The following is a 16,146-nucleotide window of genomic DNA, read 5'->3' on the forward strand; positions in this document are numbered from 1 at the left end:
TGTATAGCAGTGCTAAGCCAGCTGTACCTGTGCCCATAGCAGCTGTTATTCCAAGGCTGGCAAGGAGTGGTAAGGCCTGTATTGCCCGCCTGTGTCTTTTGACTAAGGTGTCTAGGCTAGGAATGCGTAGAGGTTCGTCTCCTTGGACAATAGTTATATCAGGGAGTAATAAGGCAAGAACACAGCCAACGGTCCAATTTGCTGGAAGCCTGGGGAAGGCCGAGTTTCCTCCACACATAAAAACTGTGCCATTGTGGTTACAAGAAGATGGGGTGGGTGAGGAATAATTTTGTACTGTTGAGCAATTTTCAAAGGAAGTTACTCCAACATCAATATCATAGGTATTATTCTGCATCATGCCTAAAAGTCATAATATAAAAGTGCCTATAGCCTGAACTTTAGAAGGAAATACGGGTTGGCATGTATTATCATTGTCTATGGTAGAATTAATAGGAATGGCCATAGGCATGATTGCCCCTGTTTTCATGCAGAGCCAGCAATCACCAGCAAGGGTGGGGTTGGGATTATTAAGCAAGGAGAAGGTAGTTTCCAAATTATCTAATGTATTGGTATCTAAATCTGGGAGCTGGGATTTAGGCAGTATTAAGGTATGTGAGATCAGGGATTTTGGGTTTTAAAAGTTTGATTATCTGAGGATGCTTGACAGCATCAGTGGGTCCTCCACCATCAGACACCCCTGTAGGTGCCTTAATGGGCCAGCAGGAGGGTTTACCGAAAGTGCCTTGGCACCCAGCTGACTGTAGCTTGGTGTATTTGCCTTCTCCTACCCGGTTAAAGAGAACAGGGGTATAATGAATAGTCCCCCTGCTGCATGAGTTTTAGTTAGAGTAGCTTCAAAAAAATTGTTCTCCCTGCTTGTTAACACAAATTGAGGCCAACACATAACAAGAAGCATGCATCGCCTGGGTATGTATGCGTATAAGTTGCAGAACAATGTTTGAGAGCTTTACTTTTACTAGTGGGAAAATCTTTGGCTTGTTAACACATACCCATTTAGGCTGACGAACTCCGAGTTTATGGACAACGTCGGCACAGGGGTAAGCTACCTTAGTCACACAGTCAGCAATCTGGGTCCAACTAGTGGGAGCCTGTGTCAAAGATCCCCCCTTATATACGCAGGGGGGGTCCAAAAAGATACTCCATGATATTGGAAGGTGGAGGACCAAGGCCTCCGTGTACAAACCTGTTCAGCAGAAGTGCCTTAAGCACGATCCTCACACAGATTGTTGGCTGCATCTGAAAAAGAAGAAATTTTGTCCTCAGGGTGAGGGCCTCCGTCCCTGGGTTGAGGTAAGTCATTAACCTGTTTAACCAGGCGTTCTGGTAACCACTTGGGGCTGCTTGTTCTCAGTCCAAAACACAAGCTGAGCCTCATCCCCAGATGAGGACAGGATCTGGGCATTTCCATTTATTTGTAAGGGGATCGTGCCACAAAACAGGAGGGCGAACAGAATTGGACGAGGGATGCCAGTGTCTGTCTGCGGCCTAATGGCCTTCACTGTCTAGGGTAATAAAATTAAGGGCAAATAATGCATGGTTAAGGCGATCCCTGGGAGTGGTAAATACAAGGACGGAAGCCTTAAGGCAGGTTAGCCAAGTCTTTAAGGTAAGGCACACCTTCCACAATGCCTTGGCCCTGAGAGTTGTATGCAACTCCAGTAGTATGACAAATTTGCAAGGTAGCATAAAACTGTTTAAACTTGGCACTCGTATATGCAGGACCATTATCTGTATTAATATGTATTGGTTTACCCATTACGGAAAAGGCTGAAACAAGATGAGAAAGGACATCTTTGGTAGCCTCTCCAGAATGTGGTGATGCAAAATAAAGCCACTCAAGTTATCTATAGAAACGTGTATATATTTGGTTTTTCCAAATTCAGGAAAATGAGTAATATCCATTTGCCAAACCTGATTGGGCATTATTTTTGGGGGGTTAACTCCCAAGTGTTGAATAGGGAGGGAGACAGCGCAACCATGGCATGCTTTTACTATTTCTTGTGCCTGTTGCCTGGTAATTTTACAAAGTAATTGAAAGCTCTGGGATTTTAGATGGTTAAGATTGTGTAACTCCATGGCCTTTTGAATGGAGCCAACAAAAATTGGAAAGATGGAACGAGTTGTTGCATCAGCTTGGGCATTACCTTGTGTTAGAGGGCCGGGAAGATCAGAGTGTGCCCTGATGTGTCCTAAGAAAAATGGGTGTTGTCTGGCCTGAATTAGCTGCTAAAGCTGGTGAAACACAAAGGCCGCATTGGAAGAAGGCTTAATGGCGGGTGAAATCTCCAGCAGGGGCACAGAATGAGCAATGGAGGCACTGTCTGTATAAATATTAACAGGCGTATCAAAAAATGTTATAAAAACTTGTGTTATGGCAAACAATTCCACAAGCTGTGCTTACTGATAGACAGTATCAAAGTGGTAGGCTGGTTATTGACAACAAAGACTGCATGGCCAGTAGTGGAAATGTCTGTAAAGACTGTAAGGGTTTGAGGAATGGGAGCCTTTTGAGTAATTTTGGGAAAAATAAATGGATGTAATTGGGCAAAATGTAAAATGGGGTCATTGATAACCACCTGGTTATCAATTGTTATCAATTGTTCCCAAAAAGCCAGATAGGGCAATACCACATTCATCCCCTGTCTGTAGTAAAAATTGGGTTTGGTTCTTAGTATATGGAATTAAAATATTATCAAAGTCTTTGCCAAATGTTGTTGAGAAAGCAAGTGACGTTTAATAATGATAGAAGCTACCTAAGCAGGATAAACAGTAATAACCTTGGAGGATGTGGTGGGTAAATGGACCAAAAGCAAGGGGCAGCCTTTATTTTCAAACAGTGGATATCACTGCCAAAATATTTCTGTGGGTGTCTGAGGAGTGTGTAAAATAACCAGAACCAGAGGAAGGTTATAAGAAATTTGTGTAACAAACTGTTGGGCAATGGCTTCTGTGACTTGGTTTAATGCCTGTCATGTCTCAGGAGTAAGCTTTCGAGGGGAGGAAGTATGGGAAACACCTCTCAAAATATCTTTAAAGGTAAAAGTACATAAGTGGGTAATTGTAAATACGGTCTTAGCCATTGAATATCCCCCAGTAATTTTTGAAAATCATTAAGGGTGTGAAGATGGTCCACACGTAGTTGTATTTTAAGAATTTGGATCTGATTATCTTGAAGTTTAAGGTCCAAATAGGTATAAGAGTCCTGTGCTTGAAACTTATCAGGAGCTATCTGTAGTCCCAAGGTAGTTAGGGTTTTGTAAAGGTCCAAGTAACAATTATTAAGGTCATGGGTATTAGGTGCAGCAATTAACAAATCATCCATATAATGTAAAATATAAATTTGTGACCATCGCTCTCTCACAGGGTCTACTGCTTGAGCAACGTATTTTTGGCAAAGACTAGGGCTGTTGGCCATACCTTGTGGAAGAAACTTCCATTGAAATCTCTGCATAAGTCCCTGAAAATTACTGTGAGGGAGACTAAAGGCAAAATAGGGTCTATCCTCAGGATGTAAAGGAATGGTAAAAAAGCAATCTTTTAAGTCAACAACCATTTTACAGTAGTTTTGGGGAATAGCCACTGGTGTGGAAATGCCTGGCTGTAGTGCTCCCATTGGGTACATCACTGTATTAATGGCACACAAATCTTGTAAAAAGGGCCACTTGCCTGATTTTTTCTTGATAAAAAAATAGGAGTATTCCATGGTGAGGTTGAGGCCTCTACATGGTTGGCTGCCAGCTCTTCCTGCACTAACATAGAGGCAGCCTCCAAATTTTCTTAGGTAAGGGGCCACCCACACAGGAGTCTGAGACTTCCAAATAACTTTATCTGCATGTGGTACAGGAGGGTCAGGGACCGACACTAAAAATCCGAATACCCAAGTCCATATGTATATGTTTTTTGTATGGGTTGTATAGGCTCAACCAGTCCTTGTCTCAGTCTCCCAAGGCCTGTACCAGGGACAAAATTCATACGAAGCAATTGATGAGTCACCATGGAATTGGAACTGGCAAGAATAACTTCCATTTGACTCAAAATATCTCGGCCCCATAGGTTAACAGGGTGGTGGCTGGGGGCGGTTTAGCCCAAGTTTGAGAAGACGCTACCACTAGGCTTTGTTTGCCTCTCAGACACTCGCGTGAAACATGGCCAAGTTGTTTACAAGTAAAGCAAGTACGGGAGCCAGGATTGTGAAAGGCCTTGGTAAAGGCAGCACCTATGGCGAGACCAATGGCATGGGCTGCACCCACCCTGGCACAGAGTCTAATAAAGTCAGAAATTTCCCCTTTATCCTTATGTGGTCAAAAAACATCCTGACATGCCGTGGTGGTGTCTTCAAACGCAAGATGTTTTACAAAGGTGCTTTCGCTTTCGCTTGGTCCAAGCAAGCATTCCCTGGCTAGGTTAAGCCGGGCAAAAAAGTCGCTATAAGGCTCGTCGGGCCCTTGTCAAATTTTTGCCAGGGAAGTGGTAGCTGAGCCCTTTTGAGGTAGGCGTCTCCAAGCATGTAAGCCAGCCATCTGAATCTGTTCCAAAAGTCCAGCAGGGAAACACGCCTGTTTAGGGTTAGTGTCAAAAGGCACATTGACCACTAGCTTAACAGAATTCCAGTATTTAGAGGAGGCCTTAGTTAATTTTTTTGAGCAGTTTCCCAACAGTGCTCTTTGAAATCTGCATTCCACAACAGGAAGTCTCTGGCACTGAGGGTAGCTCGGGCTAAAAATTTCCAATCATTGGGAGTAAGCCATTGTGCACTGTGACTTTCTAATATAACCAAAGTGTAGGGTGCAGTGGGGTCATAGTGAGCACAAGCCTTTTTAAGTTTTTCAAGAAAATGCAGGCTTAATTTTTTGTAGATACTCTGGGTTCCTTCCTCTCTACCGGTGAACTCCTCATCCGCTGAGTCCTAATCTTCCTCTTGCCATTCCCGCGACTTTTTCCCATATTCCGTTTCCCCCGCTTCCTTCTCTTGATCCTCATCTAAGTCTTTGTCCTCACCCTGGGCGGGCTTATCTATCTGACTGTGGGTGACTGGGAAGGCAAGAACAGGCCGATGGAGCAGCTTAGCCTTTGTGCTAGACCACCATGGGCCAGCTCATGTTGACTCCATGCCTAAGGCTAATGAGCAGAGCTCAGAGTCATGGTATCTTAATTCTTTTAAAAGTTTGATCTGTTCCCTTCTATGTAGGAGAGACTCTCATAAGGGAGCCAGGTTAGGCAAGGCAAGTGGGAAAAAAATATCTGGGGGGCCAGTTAGCCTCTGAAGGGCCGAAGAACAAAAGGCAGGAGGGATAAAAGAGGGAGGCGGATGTGTAAGTCCTATTGGCTGTGGGAGGGTCCTGAGAGGTGTTGGGTCTTCTGAATGGTAGCGAGCTGCTTCCTTCTCCAAGGTAGCCTCCTCACCATGGGTCAATATGTCTCTGGTATTTAAAACTGGATAAAGGCGGTTGCAAACCCTGGGAGCCTTATTCATTAGTGTGGGTTTTTTGAGGGGGACCAGGAAGGTTCCCGGAAGCCTGGGGAGACAGAGAAGTGTCTATGTCTATACTAACTGAAGGGCATGCCGAAGGGGGACGAGAGGTCTTTTGCATAGCCTCTTCCCAAATCTTGACAAGTTTTAAGGTACCATTGTCAAAGGGTAAACTATTAAGACTTTCATTAATTAAGTTCCAGGATATAAAGGTGGGAACAGACCCCTTTTCTGGGCGAAAGGATTCATAATAATCTTTTAAACAGTCTCCTACTCTAAGCCATCCTTTACCATCAATGGTCCCTTCAAGGGGAAACCATGGACACAATTCTCCTTTGTAGGAAAAGATTAATTTTAAGTCCTTTTTCTTAACACGCTCCCACCATGTGTTCAGGGACTCCTTGAGGCTTGACAAAAATGACCGTGAGCTCCGCTTGGCCAAGTCTTCACAGAGGATGGCGTTCCCCCTCAGTCAAAGTCTCGAGCCCCAGTCGGTGGGCGCCAGATATCCCGGAGGGCAGGACACATCAACGTGGATGGCGAACCTAGGTGGGGAAGAATGATGGGACAAGAGACACGAGAGATGACAGCAAGACAGGAGTTCTGATCAAGCTGCAAACTTTTATTGTTCACACAGGGGTATTTATATGCTGGGAATGGAAAAGCTCTCTTATCGGCAGTTGCTGGATGTCTTCACAAGGTGAGATAACGTCAGGATGTTTCAGGAAGACAGATGGCCGCAGGATGTCTCTGGGAGATAGATGGCTACATTATGTCTCCCAGGCAGGATGTCCTCCAGGGGGCTGTTTCTTGTAAGTATCAGGCTATTCTTTGAAGGAGAACTTGCTTCTAGCCCCTGACAGTCAGGGATTGATTATTTGGAATGGAAAATTGGAAAATGAATCCAATGTGTATGCAAATATGTGCTACAGAAAAATATTCTCATTCTCGTTCAGAACAATGCCTTGACATTACCTTGGCCAAAATTAAGACACAATTAGAGGAGAAGAATTAGAAAATCTGTGAATACTTATCTGGAATGGAAAATACTCAGGAGTTCAAAATCTTGGAGGTGGTAGAAGAGTTTCCAAAAGTAAGGACCAGGGTAAAAACTCCACAAACATGGAGCTTTGACGGCCTAAAGACTTCTGGAGAAACTACCTATGAGGTTTGGCACTTGAAATATATGTTGATGATAGGAGTTTTAGCTTCATTTCTAGTGAGACCATCAAAGCTCTATGTGCATCTATGTGACCTGGAGGACATGGTTTCTTATTTTCCAATGAACATGAGGCAGCAGTGCTGAATTATTACTTTGTAGGTAAACTGTTTCCACTGGGGTCTCTCCATGTGGACTGTGAAGACATTTGGTCATCCTCCAATTTTCATGGTGTTTATCGCTGCGGCACTGGGAGTTTGGTATTTGCTTCACAAAATACAAGGAGTTCAACTGGGACACAGTGCTGGTGGGAGTTCTGACATGTGTGGTGGGTCAGGGTCTGCAGAAGAATGCACCAACCAGGCTTCTATCCCACATAGCTTGCCCCATTGACCATAGCAACCTGAATGTGATCATTGCCCTGATACCTCTCCATATAACAAGATGCCTTTACATACAAGGTTCTGCTAGCTGCACCATGTCAGTATCAAGCCATTTGGAAGACAATGGCAGATACACATGACACCACAACAGATGTTTTATCACACACCTACACACCACTGATCTAGGCCCATTACTCAGTAGGGTCCAGCTTACTGTCACCTCTGTTCTACACCATTTTCATGAATCCCAGTTAATCAAGGCACTGTCTGGTACACACATGATAAGCAACAGGACACCCAAAGGTTCTCCAGTGCCACCTGGTCATGGGAATTTCAAAAATTTCATGGTATTATTAAAACCTTTTTTCAAGGATGAAGTTGGAGGCACTGTCGGATTCAATTTATTCGGGAACCATTAAATGGTGTGGAAGCTCATTGTAATGAAAGCCCTGGAGAACCCTCACAAGCAAGACTTCCCAAAGAGTGGCCAAATTTCACAAGAAGCTAGGCCCACTGAGGTCTACAATGTGAGTTCCATGTGTGTTTTGACTCTCAACTATTTCTGGCAAGTCTTTCAGAAGCAGCAGTCCATTCATAAATTGGGCAGGATGAATGCTGGGAAGCTTTCTTCTAGACAGGATACATCCATTGATGCATTCTATTTTTTAATGTCTACAACCATGGACATAGTGGGATAATAGACATAGAAACACTTGCCTTGAAAAACTACTTACAAGAAAGAGTACACTTTAAACAAACAAACAAAAAAAAAAACTGCTTCTTCCTACCTATTCTCAGAACATGAGAGAAAATCACCAACTCATACCCACATGCACAAAGGCACCTCCTTCCCCCAAGTAAGTCTGTGACTATCCGGATTCTCCTCTGACTGGTGGGCCATACTATATTCCCCCAAAATGGCCTGTCCTGTCTCAGATCTGGTCTCCTTGGCCAACGCTGTGAAGTTGTCAGGAGGCAGCGGTTAACCACTACGTGCTTTCTAAGGAAAGGCCCCTCTTCAGAGCTCTCCTGGCATTTGGCCATTCTCACATCAGTAGGTACCAAGAAAGACTGACTCTGTCCTTGGTAAAACCAAACAAGTTTCCCCGCTGGGACTGGGACTGGGAATGGGACTGGGACTGGGACTGGGACTGGCTCTGTTTGCCTGGTTTCCAGGATCCAAAGTTCAGAGAGTTCCATCACCAAGGGAGTGAGGTAGGTCACTTTTGTCAGGAACTGTATGAGGTCACTGCCTTGGCAACCACTTTGTCCTAACAGTTGCTCCAAAGATTCCCAGAGATGGAGGCTGCCCCTACTTCCTGTGACACTATCACAAGTTATAATGGTATATCAACCATAGGCACCCAGGAGCAGCTCTCCACACAGGCCTGGTTTAGTCCATGTTCTCTACATTAAGAAGAGAGATGTTGATTCAGACACATCCCTTCATCCTGACCAGGTTGTTTGCATTGGAAGACGACTTTTTCTCTCTCTAGTCCTTCATAGCTGCATACATCTTCTAAAGGGATCATTTCTGCATAAACCTTTGAGGTTCTCAGCAGGTGGAAGATCCCCTACATTCCTGTATTATAAGACCAACTCTGTACCTGCTCCTCTGTAAAGTTAGATTCAGGAAAGAGTGTATGGATGGGGTTAATAACATGTTTGATTTGGATTAGGAATCATTCTGCAGGATGAATTATGATATTCTGAACCTGCGATATTAATACGAATATATAGGTGAAATATAAGTAGGTAAACAGAAATCCAGGTAAGATTTGCAGCATAGAAGGGCATTGGGCCCGTGATTATGATACTTAGCTTTGAAATGTGTTCTGCAAAGATGTCTCAGAAAAATCGATATACAATGGCATAGGTCCTTGTACCTTGGATGATTGAATTCCAAAGAGAACATACAGTCAAAAAGGAATAGTCAGTAGGATTAGAAAGATAATTGATAGGTTGAGAAAGAAGAGTGAGTATAGGATTTGGACCAAAAGTTCTTTAGCAATAGAGTTTCGGGTAGAGAGTGAATGTAAATGTAAGCAGATGTGAAGAGTCTGTCACAATGATGAACTGGGGAAAATATGTAGGAATGCAGATATCAATAGAGACATTAGGAAATCAGACCAAGTATAAAGTGAGTGATAGGATTAGACATTTTCAACAGGGTTGAGGTTGAATATATAATCTTAGGAAGAAACAAATATTTAGTCACCAATAGGATTGACATTTGAGAGCATTAGATGTTTTTCATAATCCATGCTCACTTTCTATTTAGGCTTTGGTACAAACATAAGTGGCATCTTTTTATTTGTGTCCAGAAAATTACTGTGATAAAATGTATATGTAGATCAGATGACATGCGTATTTATTCAACCATTTCTGGGTGCAATATTTTGAAGATGTATAAATTAGTATTGGGGATACAAATAGGTGTACCTTTGTCTATCAATATAGAGATAATGCATGAATTGACCATACTGTGAATAAATAATATAACTACTTTCAACTTTAAATAATGGATTGAATTGATATCTGAATATATACAGGAAATCTGATATTGATATACAATCATTGATTCCAACCAGTTATACATCTAATGGTAATATTAGGGTTATGGTTTATCATGAAGAGTGTGTGAGTTTTGCTTCTAAATGATTATGGAAATCGAAAATAATGTGTTTGGAAAGAAGTCTCATAAAAAGATCTAGCCAAGAAACCTGAAGAAATACATGTGTTCTGAAGCAGGAATTGATTGATAGTGAGTCAAATGCCTATAAATTTGTTAACTTCTGGATAAATATATATCTTATGATGTGCATAAACTGAAGAAATAGTAATGTACCAGTGTTGAATAAAAATGAACGTCAAAATAAACATCATGTATCATTGGAATCTACTTACATTGATGTTAAACTGCGTTAGTTATTGTAGAAATATTAGGATTTGTATGCACAATTGACTGAATTTAGCTTTCAGTACTAGGAAACAAATATGTATTTCAGGTGGATGAATATTTCTGATAATAATCTTGTGAAAAGTTGGTTATAAATCCACATACATGAACATGAGTGAATTTAGGGAGTGTATAATAAGACACATATTGCATATTTTGAAATATCTGGAGAGTATATATATATATATATATATATATATATATATATATATATATATATATATACAAAACACACACAGAGACATTAAATAGTAGCAATATATATGCCAATTGAAATTCATCACTAAATATATATCATCCACAGATTCAAAGCTATTTATTTTACTAAAAATGGATTTATGTATAATGTTGTTCAACTAAGAACCTCAACCATAGATTGAGTTTTCAGTTCCAACCGGGTTTAGGAGTAGTCATTTCTTCTCTCAATTTGTATCTTCCAATTCAGCCACCTCACAAGAATGTACGAGTGATAAAAGCTCGGATTCTGTATGTACATATAAAAATACATGTTCTGAATAGGCAACAGAGAACAGGAGACAGGAATTCACATATTAACTTTAAAAACACATGGAGACCTATTTCAATTAAAAATTAACTAGATTTATAACACCAACCCTTTATCATGCAAAATGGAAGTCCAACTATACAGCATGCCTCCTCTGAACTTCTTGTATTTCTATTCTGTTTGGGTTATATTTGTCCATCATATTAGGATTAGTAGTCAGAGTCTAGAAGGTATGGGTTAGGGTCACGGTTTCATTTTCTCTAATGGAAAATTAGATAAGGAATCCAAAATGTATGCAAATATGTGCTGCACAAAAATATTCCCACTTTCATCCAGAACGATGGCTTGACATTACCTTCCCCCCAAGTAAGACACAATTAGAGGAGAAGACCTTGAAAATCTGTGAATACATATCTGGAATGGAAAATGCTCAGGAGTTCACAACTTTGGAGGTGGTAGAGGAGTTTCCAAAAGTAAGGGACAGTGTTGATAGACCCAACCTGATCTTTTATTAAAATTGGGAGCCATCTTGCCACAAAGCCATGAAAAGCTAATTTTGGCTTTACTATAAATTCCTGCAAATTCTGAACCTGCTTGGAATGCGTGCTCGTGCCTTGAACTCCCCCATGCCTATCTCTCTGACCAGATAGCAGCCCTCTCTGAAACTTTAGTGATACATCATAATTTTTGGCCCTCCCTGGCCAGAAAACGACCCTCTGTGAGGTATAATGGTCATCATAATTTCTGATGTTGGGGCCAGCAAAAAAAAAAAAAAAAAAGTAAACTACCATTATTGTGATGCTTGTCAAAATTCTGTTATCAATAACCCCCCTTTTGTGTTACTTTCTGGGCTATATAGCTGGGCTGTAGCAAAGGTGGGGTTGCTGTCTTGTTCCCGCCGTTTTGGGAGGGAGAGGCAGCCCGGCCGGTTGAAATAATAAACTTGCCTTAATTTGATTTTAATTGGAGTCAGTGGTCTTTTCTTTTATTCTGGTCTAACGTTTTGGAGTTCCCCAGCAAGATGACCCTGCCCGAACAGATCACAAGACAAAACTGCTGGAAATTCTGAAGCTGGCCTTCTCTCCAGGGCTCCCGGCTACAGAGCCACTCTAGGGGATGCACAACTTGAGATTTTCCAACGCCTTGGAGTGAGCCTTTGGTCCAGGGAGCACTGAAGTGAACCAATGGACTAAAACTATTAGTAAGCACCTGGTGAAGGAGGACTCCTTAGGTAAGTGGCGCCTTGATAACATCTGATATCTGATTAAGGGAGATCTTTTCTGATGACAGAGAGGTGGCCTGGGGAGGCTCACATATACTCCTGTCTGGGACAGTAACAAGAATCATTCTGTCCTTTGTTCTGTTCTGTAGAGAATTCCTCTGGATGGGTTGAGAGGTGCGAATGGGCACGCACGTGGTCCTACCCGAGAGCTTTAGCAGGACATTGCATTGCTCCTCCGTTTTTCTGTTTTGGTGCGGGGTTTCTGTATTTTTCTGTTTTGTTCTGTGTTCTATATATTTTTTGTTTGTTTCTTTTTGTGCGTTTTGTTGTGTGATTTCGGTGCTAAAAACTTAAGGATATTGGACGTGAAAATTGGTAATAATGCAAGTAAGCGTGACACCTTTTTTGGACTGTGTTTTAAGGAACTACGATGAACTTTACCCCCCTTTGTTAAGCAGGATAAGAGAAGCCCCTAGCTGCCTGCCGGGAGCACACACACTGCACAGGGCAATGCCTGCTGGGGACCTAAGAACTGAGTATATCCCAGGTAAACGAGTGAAACTCCTTTAAAACCCCTTGTCCCTTCAGATAAAGAGAGTCACAACCATTTGGCAGAGTCCCCTGTTTTTCTCCTTTGTTAGCAAAGCAATAAACCTCCCTTTTTCTTTTTCTCAAAACCCTTTCCTCATTATTAAATTGGCATTAATTGGCTTCAAAGTCAGGAACCGAACTTTAAGTTACAAATTTTGATACACCCCCCCCCACCTTAGTCCCGGTACTTTTTGAGATCTGAATACTGAAATGTTAGGAGATTTAGCATGCTTGGGGTGGAACTGAACCAGAGGAGCTAATCCTGTAAGTAAAAGGAGGGACTGAGGGACTCCCAGCAGCTGCCAAAGCCCTGTTGCTTCAGGGAATTCCCTCCTTCCTTCCCTGCACTGTAAGGATTATCCCACCTCTGTTTTCTTAAAAAAGAGAAAAAGAAAAAGGGGATGCTAAATTCAGTAAAGTCAACATAGAGACCATTGATTTTACATTTCAGGTTTCTCCTCTGTTAAAACATATGGTCCTCTTGTGGGAACATCTATGGTGCCACTAGTGTAGGAGATTTTTCTCTCATCTGTTCTCTTTTAACGGCTTCTATCTGTCAGCCATAGTCTGGAGCTCCTTTCTGTCTGTCTTGTGTCTTTTTTTCTGGCCCTTTAAGACATGTGCAATAATGTGTTGATATTATAAATTGTTTCTTGCACTGGGTGAGATTCCCAGTGCTCTCTTGAAAGCCAACCTGGACCTAAATCTCAGTTTCCAAGGGCGACTCTCATGCGTGGGCTCCTAAAATCCCAACAGAATTCATGGCAATACTATTCTGAGGTCAGTTCTAGACCTCAGACTCTAAGGGGAATCACACCAGAGTTCAAGCCCAGGTGGACCCAGTCATCTCTTCCAACTGCCAAACAAATGACCACAATTAAAACGAAAACACTCCCACATTGCCCTGATCTTCTTCCATATAGAAACTCATCATAGCCTCTGGCTGGAGGTTTCCATGAGGGGTGCAGACCAAGATAGTGTCCAAATAAGCTCCCTAGTCCCTCATTTGCCTAAAGTAAGGGTGGACTGCACACCCTTCCTGAGAAACAGGAGTCATGAAATAGGCCCACATTAATACTGCTCTGTTTCTCCAATTTGAGGCCTACTGACTGTCAGGTATAGATTCTTTATGTGATTTGGAGTCATGAGAAAACCCAAGCACCTATGGGCTAGCCTCTGCAGGGCTTTGAAGAACTCATTTGACCCAAAGGATCCCTATTCTCACTTGATGGATATCAGAAACCTAACAGACAAAGGCAAGAGACTTCATACACAATGATTGATCTTTGTGCCATTTTGGTTTTTGACGCACACATGGGATCTTTCTTTAGATACATTAGGTGCTGAGAATCAAAGCCACAGCCTCACACAGGGCCAAGAGGCTGATTCAGACACATCCCTTTCCAAAGCATTTAACCAAAGAGCCACAGGTGATGCCCATTCATTTCCATTTGAAAATGGTTTTCTTCAGGCTTCACAAAGGTGTGGCCCAAGGCAAAGACCTTCCTGATATTCAGGGAAAAAGAACAATAGGTAAGCAAAAGGCCCAAAGCAGGGTTTCTCCACTGAGAAGTTCCTGGTCACACTGATATCTGTGTTTTCTGAGATGCTCGCCATTCCCTTCAGCTATCCAGTACATGGCCATGTCACAGAGCTCGGAGGTGAAACATAACTTAGACGCAAAACCATGAGCCTATTCTGGAGAGTGGCAAGGATTCAGGAATAAAACTGGAAATTAGGAACATGGTAGGTGTTGCCCATCCATATGGCATGCCGCTGTCCATTCACATATTCGGCAGGAGAAATGCTGGAAAGTTTTCTACTAGACAGAAGACATCTATTGATGCATTCTCTTTTCTAATGTGTACAACCATGGACACAGTGGGGTACAGAGATATAGAAACACTGGCCTTGTCAAACGACTTACTAGAAACAGTCCACTCCAAACCAAACAAAACGCCTCTCCTACCTACTCTCAGAACATGAGACTAAACCACAAACTCAGACCCAACCCTTCATCATAACCAGGTTGTTTGCATTGGAAGATGAATTTTGCTCTCTCAGGTCCTTCATAGCTGCGTACATCTTCTCTATGGATCATTTCTGCATGGACCTTTGAGTTTCTCAGGAGGTGGAAGTTCCCATACGTTGCTGTATTGTAAGACCACCTCTGTCCCTGCTCTTTTTTAAAGTTAGATTGAGGGAACAGTGTATGGTTAGGTTAACAACATGTCCAATTAGGGTTAGGAATCATTCTGCTGGATGAATAATGGTATTGGGAACCTGTGATATTTATAAGAATATATAGTTGTAATATATATATATATATATATATATATATATATATATATATGAAAAAAGAAATCTAAGTAATATTTGAAACACAGAAGGGCATTAGGCCCTTGATTGGGATACTTAGCATTGAATTAAGTTCTGCACAGATGTGTCAGATAAATCAATATACAATGGCATAGGACCTTGTACCTTGGATGATTGAATGTCGAAGAGAACATCCAGTCAAAAACGGATAGTTGGAAGGTTATAAACAGTAAACGGTAGGTTTCGGAAGAAGAGTGAGTATAGAATTTGGAACAAATTCTTTAGAAACAGTGTTTCGATTAGAGAGTGAATGTAAATGTCAGCACATATGAAGAGTTAGTCACAATCATGAACTGAGGAAAATATGTAGGAAAGCAGATATAAATAGAGACATCAGGAAATCAGGCAAAGTAAAAAGTAAGTGAAAAGATTAGACATTTCCAACATGGTTGAGTTTGAATATATAAACTTAGAAAAAAACAAACAGGTAGTCACCAATAGGATTGACATTTGAGAGCATTAGGCAAACTAGACATGGGTGTTTTTAGTAATGCATGCTTACTTTCCATTAAGGCTTTGGTACAATCATAAGTGTGACCTTTGCTTTTTTTGTCCAGAATATTACTGTGATCAAATGTATATGTATGTCAGATGACATGAGTATTTTTCCACCATTTCTGGGAGCATTATTGTGAAGACGTATAAATTAGTATTGGGGTTACAAATAGGTGTACCCTGTGTCAAGGAATATAGAGATAATGAATGAATAGACCATACTATAATTAAACAATATAACTGTTTCCAAATTTCAATAATGGATTGAATTGACATCTGAAAATATACAGGAAATCTTATACTGATAAACAATCATACATTTCAACCAGTTATACATCTAATTTTAATATTATGTTTATGGTTTACCTTGAAGAGTGTGTGAGTTTTGTTTCAAAATTGATTATGGAAGTCGAAAATAATGTGTTTGGAAAGAAGTCTCATGAAAACAACAGTCAAGAAACCTGAAAGAATACATGTGTTTTGAAGCAGAAAGTGATTGAATGTGAAAAAAATGCCTATAAATTTGTGAACTTGTGGATGAAATATATGTCGTATGATGTGAATAAACTGAAGAAATATTAATGAACCAGTGTTGAATAAAAACGAACGTCAAAATACACATCATGTCCTATAGGAATCTACTTGCATTGATGTAAAACTAGGTCAGTTACTGTAGAAATATTAGGATTTGTATGCACCATTCACTGAAGTTAGTATTCAGTAGTAGGAAACAAATATGTATTTCAGGTGGATGAATATTTCTGAGAATAATCTTGTGAAATTTTGATTATAAATCCACATATATGAACATGAATGAATTTAGGGAGTGTATAATGAAACACATATATTTCATATTTTGAAAAATCTGGAGAGTGTGTATTGTGAATATTTATGTATATATATATATATATATATATATATATATATATATATATATATACATAAAAACACACACAGACATT

Source organism: Callospermophilus lateralis, unplaced genomic scaffold (assembly GCF_048772815.1).
Source record: "Callospermophilus lateralis isolate mCalLat2 unplaced genomic scaffold, mCalLat2.hap1 Scaffold_142, whole genome shotgun sequence".
Taxonomy (NCBI): Eukaryota; Metazoa; Chordata; class Mammalia; order Rodentia; family Sciuridae; genus Callospermophilus; species Callospermophilus lateralis.